This window comes from Leptinotarsa decemlineata, unplaced genomic scaffold, assembly GCF_025532065.1.
Source record: "Leptinotarsa decemlineata unplaced genomic scaffold, Ldec_3_MD MMD2_tig00001019_RagTag_RagTag, whole genome shotgun sequence".
Taxonomy (NCBI): domain Eukaryota; kingdom Metazoa; phylum Arthropoda; class Insecta; order Coleoptera; family Chrysomelidae; genus Leptinotarsa; species Leptinotarsa decemlineata.
The window spans coordinates 7,096,174-7,108,558 of record NW_027412557.1 but is presented as its reverse complement, the minus strand read 5'-3'; positions in this window follow the sequence as shown (position 1 = coordinate 7,108,558).

Sequence of the window (12,385 nt, the reverse complement as noted above, 5' to 3'; positions counted from 1 at the left end):
CCAACGTGTTCTCCAGAAGGTGTTTCACTTTCAAGTATTGTTGTTTTCTTCTTTCTTTCTTTTAAAAAAAAGTCTAATTGAATTATATTTCTCATTCAGCCAAAAATTGGATTTTGTTTAGGAGAAAGTGAGTTCACACTCACTGTTGCTGTTGTGGAGCATCAAATTTGCTACTAGAAAATCCCTATGAAGTGAAGCTGTACAACCCATATTCATCAAGTTTCATAATTTAAAGATGCATTTCAATGCATATAATATGCCCTATAAAATCCATTGAATACAGAAAGAATCAGAATAGGAAAAGAACACAGAAGTTTCCGTTTTCGTAAACTTCTGAAAGTCGAATGAAGAGTGAAAACGTCAGTGGAAATACCAGAGATTTGTGATAGCAACACACTTCAGGTACTGGGTGCTTTATTTACTCAAACTAGAAAGAAGAAGTCGACCGTGAATAATTGTGATATATAAAGAAAGTAAATGTAAATATAATTCACCAGATGATCGATAAATTCATCTGGAGAAATCTATTGTGTTAATATTTTTGAATAAATGAATATATTCATATTTGTTTTGTGTATACTAACTATCGCCCCTCATGAAGAAGAAGAATGAAAACAAGAAGAAGAATATATTTATTGAAATAGGTAATCTTAGTACGCAATATTATATAAAACATATTACCAACATAGAAATTGAAAATGAACAATTTTATTTTGGAAAATAACGACATATGCTATTAAAAATACATTGCAATATAGGTGCAGCTCCAATACAATGTTAAAAAGCAGAAAACAACATACAAATACTATATTTAGTAATATTATCTTACCGAGTTTTATTCTATCTAGCATTGTGGATGGATTTCAATAACTGTTTTCAAAAAATACTTAATGATGGAATAGATTTAATTTCATTTGGTCATTTATTGTATGCAACAAACCCTTTGAACCCTTCTCCTATTTGTTCTGCATAAATGCAAATTATTATGATTTCTTATGGCATATTTGTGCACTTCTGAATTTAAACTAACAAATTCAGAAAAACATGAAGGTGATAAGTTATTCAGAATTTTATATATAAATGTCATAGTTAAGTAATACAACCGTAAAGAAACTGGTAACCACCGCAAAGTTTGTAACATAATTTCGATTTCAGTTAATCTATTCACTTTTAGAACAATTCGCATACCACGATTTTGAAGTTTTTGTAATTGAGATGTTTGATTTAGATTAAACAAGAAAATAATAGAAGCACAGTAATCAAAATGTGGTTGGATAATCGCATTATACACAGTAATTTTAGACTTAGTGGATAAATTGCCAGAAATTCTTGCAAAGAAATATAGTTTTTTAGATAATGTTTCACATATAAAATCGAGGTGATTGTCAAAAGGTAATAAATTATCTAACTGGAATCCAAGATATTTGATACATGATACAATTTCAATGTTTTCATTATCGATTTGTAGATTTATTTCATTCAAATCAAGGTTGTTCCATTTATATTTTGTTGTAATAATCATTCCTTCAGTTTTCATTTCATTCAGTTTTAATTTATTTGCCATGAGGTACTCATTTATATCCTTCAATGCGGCATTCATTTTATAAATAGCTTTATCTAAGCTTGTATCATAGCATGCCAATAGTGTATCATCTGCAAATGAATGTATAAAATCAACATTAATGAACAAGTTTATGTCATTTAAGTATAAGATAAAAAGCAGAGGTCCTAAAACGCTACCCTGAGGTACACCTATATGTATATCCAATTCCTGTGAGATATTATCTTGAACTCTGACTTTTTGCTTTCTATGGGATGAATAAACATGGCATTGATGGTAAACATCACCATCAATGCCATAACCTCTTGATTTCATTAGAAGAATATTACGATCAATTGTTTCAAACGCCCTCTTCAGATCAAGAAAAACAGCTACTACAAATATATTGTTATCAACTTCTTTTATGAATTTAGATAAAGTGAGTTATAATGCGAATTCACATGAATACTTTTTACGAAATCCAGATTGATTATTTATTGAAATTTAATTTTTTTCAACATGATCAAGTACCTGCCTATAAACAGCTAGTTTACGAATTTTTTCTATTGGTAGTAATGTATTTATAGGTCTATATTCACTGGCCTTGAATGTATTGTTCATATTTTGAATGGGAATTATAGTACTAACTTTTGAAGGATTTGGAGTTTCAGAGGTTTGAAGAGAAGTATTTACGAGGTTTGAAATTATATGTTCACATATTTCAAAAATGATTTTGAGCATTTTGGAATTCAAGATCTCATGAACATTGTTTTTGTTGTCTAAGGAGTTAACAATTAGGCGTAATTCATTCATTGTTAATATGTGAAACTTGGAAAATTGGGATTTAGATTATAATTATCGAATATTTTCAATCTTGAACATCATCTATACTATCAACAATTTGCTGAATACTAGTAATGAAGTAGTAGTTGAATTCGTTTACTATTTCAGTTTTATTATTAACAATATACACCTGGTTTGTTAAGTTAAATTCCATACAGCTCGGAAAGTTTCGGAAATTCATGTTTATTAGCTTTTTTAATGTTTTCCACATCATTTGAGAATTATTTTTATACATATCTACTCTATCGAAGGAGTATTGGTCTTTTTTCTTTTTTAATAAATTTACACTTCATTTCTCTGTTTATTAAATTCTTTCCATTTGACATTCACTCCTATTGTTTTAATGAAATCCTTATATATCTGATCACGTTGTTTCATTTTATTATGAATTTCGTTGTCAAATCATGGAATGTTACTTTTATAGTGACAGACTGGAATTGGTGCAACTTTATTGATAACTGATTGACAGTTATTAAGTGAATTGAAATATATGACACTAACATCGGTTGAATTCAAATCCCAATCAAATAAAATTATATCTAGTTTTATTTTATCCAAATTTCGCTCACTAAGGTTTCTATAATTTTTGATAGAAGTGCTTTCAGTTCGTTTGTTATTTTTGAGACAAATAGATATTAATGAATGGTCACTTATTTCAGGAGTAGGATGGACAAAACAGTTTGCACAATTATTATTAGTTAGTACATAATCAATTAGAGTTTCACTGTTATTAGTAATTCAGGTAGGATCCAGTACTAGTTGGTCAATTCCATATTGCAAAAACATAGATTTGATTTTTTTCTCATAAAAACTGTTATTTAAAAAATCTAAATTAAAATCTCCTACAAGAATGCAACGCTTATCATTGACAAAGGTATCATCAAAGATATTTTCCAGATTTTCTATGAATATAGAATCCGAGCTAGATGAAGAATGATAAAGACAACCCACTAACCATTGACACACACTATAATTTACACCAGTAATTGTCTTTTAAAATGTAAGTCTTCTTTGTTGAATACTGTATGCCATCCTACACATAAATCACAACACCCCCGGTGTTGTGAATCACATCGAATGTGACTGTAACCATCCAGTTTGATCTTTGAATCTTCAAAATCACTAGTTATTCTAGCCTCACTAACTAGAATTATTTTTGGAGAGTAATATAAAATGCTTATTCGACTTTGCTCAATTTTATGCAGCAAACTTTGGGCGTTCATGTATATGATATCAGTAAAGAGGTGGATATAAGGGTCCTTTATCAGTTTTTTTGTTGTGAAGTAATATTTTTGTTTACTGTGGTTGGTTTACTGTTGATAAATTTTATTGTTTTTTATTCATCACCATTTCTTATGAACTCTTCAAGTTTGGCTTTGAAACGTTTGAAATATTCTTGTTGAGCTTTGGTTTGGTCTCCGGATATTTTTATTCCCGGGATTTTTGTTGATTAATTTTTTAAAACAAGTTTAGCGTCTTCTGAAGAGCTCAGAATAACTTTAAGATGCCTAGTTTTTGCTGCATTGAATTTTCCAAGGCTGAATAGTTTAATATTGTTTTTGTTAACATTATAATCCTCTAAAATGAATTCAACTGCCTGCTTATCTTCTGAGTTACGTTCCTTTTGCGTATTTTTCTGGGATTCATTAATATTATAAATTATTAAATTTGAGGCTCTCTTTTGTCTATCCAGCATTTCAGATATCACTTCTTCCATGTCTGGTATCTGACATACACTAGTTGCATTTGATATTTGGGAATTGTCTTCATTATTTGTGAGGTTTTCTTTATTATTTGCCAGTTTCTTAACAAGTCCTTTCAGTTCTGATACTTCATTGATTAGGGCTACTTTATAAAAACCATCCTCACACTGTTCACAAAAAAATTTCAGTTTTCTTCTGGTTTTTAACTGCATACATTTTATTTCGGATACTGTTAAGTTTGCACATTCACTGCACAGCAATAGTTTACAACTATCACATGCAAATAACTGACCATTTTCAAACGTTTTATTGCACTTTCCTCAAGTTTCCATATTTCAAGAAATTTAGGTTGATTTAAATTCCGAGCTCTAGCCTCCTACAAGGTTTTGGACGGGCAGGGACGACACGTGGCCACGTGGTTCCTTTGTCTGTTTGGGATGCGTTCACAAGCAATGGCTATCTATCTGTTTTCACTCTTTAAATTTAATACTCTGGTATTATTTACCCTACGGATGATTGATATACACTGATAATGCTTGATAGTACACTTGAAAGTAAACTTTTACAGTTTATTACCACACTTTCTTTGTTCTAACTAGGAGCGCGTGAGAGACGTCTGTTCTCTTCGGTGGCTGATATAACAAACGATAATCCTCAGAAGTTGAAACTGGTACGAGGTGAACATAAACGAGGTCCTAACTTTCAACGGTTCTGAACACAGGTTGAACAAAATATAGTAAATATCTGACAGTTGACATTAAACCACTTCCGTATAACGGTTGAGTGAATGAGTAGAACGAATCTCTCACGCTAACCAACTGGCTACTGTCCTTATCGGACACTAAGGAATGAATGAGTTCTGGAAATGCAATTGAAAATTTCAAAGTTAAAAGGTGAACCAGTTATGTGACATCCACTAGAGACAATAAATATACTCTAATAGAGAGCAAAATAATACTCTAAAATTCTGAAATGATATTTTCATATGAGAACTGGCATCATTGTCGACGGCAACGATGGAAGCAAATGATAGCTGTGAATAGGAATTCGATGGGACATTTCGATGATAGATTGTTCATTTTGATAGTTTGAGTATTTATGAGTTATGTAAAGTATTAGCGGTAGCGATAGGAAAACAGGAATGATTATTCATTCATTAATGTTTGTTTCTCGATTGAGTACAGTTCATTAAATGTAGTGCGTAAGTCAGTTGCTCTTTGGAATATAATTGAAATTTAGGGGTTTTCAATTGGAAGTTCAGTGTATTATTTTTTATTCGAAGTTCACATAAGAACTGAAATATCTAGCTAATTACTTGGGTCATACAAATAGTACAGGGCTCACAGGATATGACGAATAATTTCTCTGAGATATACCCAGTGCATCGAAAGATTCTTACTTTGGTTTTACTGATGAAAAAATGTTGAAGATATTTTAAAGTACATTATAGGATTTAATGAAAATTACTGAGAATCCAGATGTTGATATATCTTCAAATGCGTTCACTCAGTAGGGAACTGAAAGAGTCGGACATTTTCAGCAACAGTGCATGAGTCGTAAAAAACAACAAAAACAAAAAAAGTGAGTTCGAATGGGCTTTGGAAAATTGCCTTCATGAATATTTGTACTATAAAAAAATATTGAATTGATATGAGTATTTTATTTTCTTCAATGAAAGAAATCAATTGTTCTGAAAGTGAAATCGTTGGACTGTTTAATGGGTATCAAGATGTTATATGATGAATTTGTTTATATATAATTGAGTTTGGATGAAGTGTCAGATCAAATAAATGTTAATATTCTTAGGTCAGTAAGTTGCAATATGGGTATTTGAACATTTGAGATTCGGCTATTTTAAGATATGGTGATCAAACACCTTTCAAACAAATTTCTTCTTCATTTTTTTCTGGTTGATTCGGCCGTTACTTGATGAAGATCCATAGTAGTAATTTCATAAACTACGACTTACGATTTGATCTACACAAACTCTATTCGAGAAATATATCACGACGTGTTTCACCAACACAGTAGCTTCTTCAAAAATGAATACTACTAATACTACTTCTTACGCTAATATGTATATACCACAGGTAACTACAATTGAGACTACCCCCATTAAATAATGTAAACCTCTGAAATTTTTATATACCTGAGGTATCTTTTAATTGTGATCACCTGAAGTGTATTACCTCACTTCTACATCAATAATAATACTTTCTCGGTTTTTTGAGAAAGCAAGTTCAACAATGGTGATGTATTCAAATCTAGCAAAGTTTGTCCAGCAAACTCTCATGCCACAAACGGTCAAAGGCCTTAGAAATATCAAGTGCAACAGCTTTTGACTCTCCATGTTTCTCGACTGCGTTATTCCAAATATGGGTGACATACGATAGTAGGTCGCCTGTGATGTTAAGCTGTTTTAAAATTCACCTGACTAGACGTTTTCAAAAAGTAATTTCCAGCATTGTGGATTCTAGTGTGGGAATAGTGGGTGGTGCTTTTTCTGGAAAATCGACTGTGGAGTGGGAATTGTTCAGCTAGTTCAGCTACTATACTTTTCAAAAGTTTCTTGTGAATTCGATCAGTTATCGGTTAAGAGTTGTTTCAGATCTTGATGCAATTTATGTTCATAGAAAAGGGCAAAATACCTAGAGTTGGCAGATGGTGGTTACAAGTTCGAGAGTTAGATATTGAATATATTTATATACCTGTATCAAAGGAAGAGCACGTTCATGCACTTAGCCGCGTTTCGATTGAGGGTTACGATGATATTCTGAATATTTATGTTACTGTAGATGATTGGATTCTTGGTGGTTAACTTTAAGATGATCAGTTGAAATCAGATGGAAGAATACTATAGAAAGATAACAAAGTACTGCTTGAACATTGAAAAGGTTCATAGAGTTTTACATGGAAAGAATATTGGTCACCACCTTTATGCGGTAAGGACCACAGGAGAATGGACAGGTTGGGAGATACGATGAAACTATAGTATGAAGAATCAGATGGGCCGTTGGGAACGTGTTTCTGTGCTATGTTGGGCCCGTCGAAAACGTGTCCTTGTGCCATGTTGGGCCGTCAGGATATGTCCCTGTATTATGTTGTGCCGTCGAGAACGTGTCGCTATGCCATGTTAGGCCGTTGAGAACTTGTCCCTGTGCCATGTTGGGCCATCAGGAACGTGTCTCTGTGTCATGTTGGGCATTCGGGAACGTGTCCCTGTGTCATGTTGTGCCATCAAGAACGAGTCCTTGTGCCGTGTTGGGCCGCCAGAACATGTCCCTGTACCATGTTGGGCCGTCGATAACTTGTCCCAGTACCATGTTGTGCCATCGGGTGTCTCTGTGTCATGTTGGGCCTTCGGGAACGTGTCCCTGTGCCATGTTGAGCCGACGACAACATGTCACTGTGCCGTGTAGGGTCGTCGGGAACGTCTTGCTGTGCCATGAAAAGGTGGAAGGACTTCTAGTTCCGAAGCTGTGGTAGAAACTAGAAGGAATGGAATCTCTAATGAAAAAATGGGATTCTGGTTCCTTCGAACAAATTATGTGATTAATCAATCGAAACATTTTTTTTTGTTTTCAGTTGAAATATAGCAGCCATCATCTGGTCAGAAATGGCCGAGTATGAACTGACATTGTCGACGGCAACAACGGAGGCTAACGATTGGGAGAATGAAAATGAGTATTCATTCATTGATGTTTGTTTCTCAATAGAGGACAGTTCATTGGATGTGATGCGTTAGTCAGTTACTTTTTGAAATATTATTGAAATATAAGGGTATCAAAGTGGAAGTTCAGTGCATTATTTTATATTCAAAGTTCACACAGATATCTTCAGAAATGGAACAGTTAGGATAAGTTTTTTGAATCATTCATATGCCATTTCCTTAATTCTATTTAGTACCGTTCAAAAGATATCTAAGCACACATCTGATTTTTAATAGCTCTGTACGTAGTTCTAGTAACCCAGACTTTTTAAAATTTGAATTAAAATTTTCTAGTAAAACGTTTCAGTTATAATTATATTCGTTCTTAAGTTTATGGTATCTTCTCAAACATTCATTTTCTAGATGTCAATAAAACTGTAGAAGAAAGACGCCGAACAGAGTCGACTGATTCCTGACAGTAATCTAGTGAGTTGAATAGTGTATATACATCACCGCCGAAACCGTAGTTATTTAACAGCAATTATTAGTGAACCCCGAAGAGGTAATAATTTGATGAATGAAATAGAAAACATGGTTTTTACATTCGTCAGATGGATAATTCTTTAGTAAAATCATGAAAACAATTGAAGAGGATAGTTTTCAACTTGATAACTGCTCTTCCTGAATAAACCCCAAGAAGCACCTCATTTTTCACAAAAAACAAAACACAAGCACTACAGGAAAAACCTCAAGGCTGTCTAAAAGAGCGGTGCCTCTGAAAAATTGGAAGTGTTATCGCTTTGACTGAGGTCGAATAATACTTCACGTTTTCCATTTCCTAACGACATTCGCCCAACTTTTTCTATTCAACCCATTCCCATCTGTGCGTATCTCACCGATAAATTATCAAGTGGGAACAGCCGAAATCTCCTATCAACTAATTAAAATGAACTCTGCCTCGAAGCAACAAAAACTGCTAACGAATTGCGACTTTTTTATAACAGCTTATATTCCATGCTTGTTCCGAAAATTCGCTTCTCTAGGTTCAAAACTCTTGACAGAGATTATTCTGCGATTTCGAGAACGTATACAAGGTGAACCAATAAAACCATTTTTCCGCATGACCAGGATAAAATAATATTATATTTTTAAGATGTTCTCATACTGTTGAGTATGTTCTGATAATGAAAAGTATACTCGCTGGAAATCACAGGGTCAAACATAAGACCTCAATGATCCTTCTCGAATTTTGATGGTTGTCATTCATATGGATGCGACAGCTTTAGCTTTATGATGCGACAAATCCTAAGAAAATGCTAAATTCGTTTTTCGAAGAGCGGGTTGCGCTTTTCCATTTTACATTTTCAGTTCCATTTTCAGACTAGATGGAGAAAACCTACAAGTGAAATTGAAGGCATACATTGGATTTTTCATTCAAAAATCATTATTTCTGATTTGATTTACTGCTATTATAATTTTTATGCAGATTTTCATGGATGAAGAATACACAGGTCACGATTGAATACCACTTTATAACGTGACCAGTGAATTCCAGATTTTTTCTATGTTTATTATTGATAATAACTTTAATCGAAATTTGGTATCAATTGCTGTTTCGATCGATATGACGAATAAAAAGTCATAAAGACTCATCTGTGAATTTTTTTCTCAGTTCACAAAAATGAAATGAATGATTTTTAAATTTTAACCATTTTCTGTATTTTGTACCACTGTTGAAAAAGAGTCTTAACGCAACCAACATACAACTTTTGATAATTTTTACAATGCTTTATTCCAGACACATTTTTGCCCATCGTATGTGTGTTTTTTTACATAATTCAAATTTGTTGTCAAACTGAACTTTGATGACAAAAATCATTCGTTTTTGACAGTGTAAAAGGTAACTTCATGAAATAACTATTCATGAAAAGATTTATTTCTAAAAGTCATACAATCCAATACGAAATAGTTTCAAAATAAAATTTTACAAAGAAATGATGATGTAGAAATTAGACTCGTTCAAAATAAGATCTTTTCAATTAATGATGATATATTGATCTCCACAAAATTTATTCGAAAAACATATCACGACATATTTCGCTAACACAGTAGCTCCTTCAACAGTGATTTGAATGCAAATCATACTTACTATTGATCTTCATTAAGTAACAGCCGAATAAATCAGAAAAAAAATTCATAATAATAATAATAATAATAATATTTTGATGAAAATGATATATATTATATTATTATTATTACGTGCTTCATTGTCAATGAAGGAAATTTGAGTTAAATCATTGTATTGACGTATTAGCAGAGACTGTTTTTTTTGATAAACTGTTTGGCTTTATACTATTCCATCTCCATGCTGAAAACTTCCAAAGGAAGGATGCTATACAATGTGGCACTTCTCTCATCGCTGTCATACGTTCAAAACGTAAGATTTCTCACCCAGTGAGAAATATCCGCCATTACAGTAAGAAATAATAATTTCTCACTGTTATCACGATAACCCAAGTCAGTCAGATTGATATGACACGTTCTCCATGTTGACAACGCTGCGCCGACGATTCGCGTGCAATTTCCAAGTAGCCCATTGTCGGCGTTTCCATGACAACAAAACCGAAGCCCTGCATAATTATTGCTGTCAGCTTACCAAACGAAAATGGTTTAATTGTTGATTGTTACAGTATGAACAATTCAGATTTATTAAATACTGAATATAATGGAATACGAAGATTTAGAGTTGGAAAATATACCTCCAGAAATTGTTCAGAAAGCAATAGATGCTTGCAATAATTTGCTACCAAGCACATCAAGAGAAAAATATGGAATCGCTTACAGAAAGCTTATGGACTGGAAAATGGAAGCCAAGGTAAATTTTCGTTAAGAAAATACCTTGTTAATTTATTTTGAAGAGTCGTCAAGAAGATTGAAATCATCAACATTATGGTATCAGTACTCGATGCTGAGGAGTACCTCAATCATTGAAAACTGTGTTGATTGATCAAAATACGTAAAACTACGTGCATTTTTAAAACGGAAATCTGAAAAATATGCTGCAAAACAGTCAAAAACATTAACTTCTGGAGAAATTCAACAATGTTTTAAAGATGCACCTGATGAAAAGTATTTGCTGATAAAGGTATGAATTAAAAATTTTTAAATTGTTATCGAAAAATTAATGTTTGGTTTTGATTTCAGGCTGCTTTAGCTATTGGCCTTATAGAGGCATGCCGTTGTGATAAACGAATATTAAAAATTAATGACATGGAAGATCTTAATTCAACTCTTTTAATAAAATTACTCGATACTAAAACCAAGGTTCCTAGAAATTTCACAGTCACAGGAGAATTCTACCAAATTTGCAAAAAAATATGTTAAGCTTCGACCATGCACAAATGAAACACGTTTTTTTAAAAATACCCTGAATTATATACTGGCCTCTGTTTCCGAAGGTCATCTACGACTATTTTAGTTAATGCAGGGGCAGATCTTTCAGTTTAAAACGCCATGGGGGTTGGAAATCCAGCAATATTTCTGAATCTTAAATCAACAACTCCATAGCCAACAAAATGAAAATTTCAAAAAGTATAGTAGAATCCATCCAGCCTCCAACGTCATCAGAACCTGAACTCAACAATGCTGTGGAAGCTCAGTACGTTTCTCCATCAACTTCAACTTCGACCGCAGCTAAAATTTCAATTACCGAAAACATGTTGAAACAAAACGACCTGCCAAGAATTACTTTACAAAATTGTTCGAATATAACTGTTAGTTACTATTTTTAATGAATTATAAAAATGAGTTACTGATGACATACAAGTATTATTATATACACACATCGGAAAAGTCTAGGGATATTTTTATAACATACTAAATATCATAAAAATAAATGCATGAGGTCGTTTAATTTCGATTAAATTGGTACATTCGACCACCCTGTAGGTTTCTATGGGTTGAACAAAGCCTGCAAAAACGGTAACTAATCTTTTATCAAGTTTTTATAAACTGTAGGTTTTCGGCTAAAATGAATAATCTGAAAGTATCGAGTTTGTATATTCTATGCAGTTTTTGCTCAACAATTAAACTGGAAATATTGTGCTTCAACATGGAACGCCATCACTTACCATTGGCTGAGATGAATAGAGCTGTAGGGCTTCTTCAAGGTGGCATGCGACAAAATGATGTAACTCTTCGTTTGGGGGTCTCCCAAAGTGTTATCAGTCGATTGTGGCGGCGTTTCCGTGAAACTGGCAGTCCAGCCGAACAACATCCAGGGCGAGGACGTGCTACAACTGCAGTTCAAGACCGATTTTTAGTCTTAACCGCAAGAAGACTACCGACAATCACAGCACCTGAGTTGGTTAACGTGTTGCAGCAGACGCACCAGGTAACCATTGGTCGTGATACTGTCAGAAATCGACTGCATGAAGCAGATCTCCACAACAGAAGGCCACTTAGATGTCCACCTTTGTCGAGAGGCAATCGCGGTAGAAGATTCGAGTGGTGTCAAGAACATCAAAACTGGGATGCAAATGATTGGGCCACAGTTTTATTTACAAACGAATCCAGATTTGGATTCCATCCAGATTCTCGTCGAGTAAGACTGTGGAGACGACCTGGAAATAATGAACGTTTGAGACACGT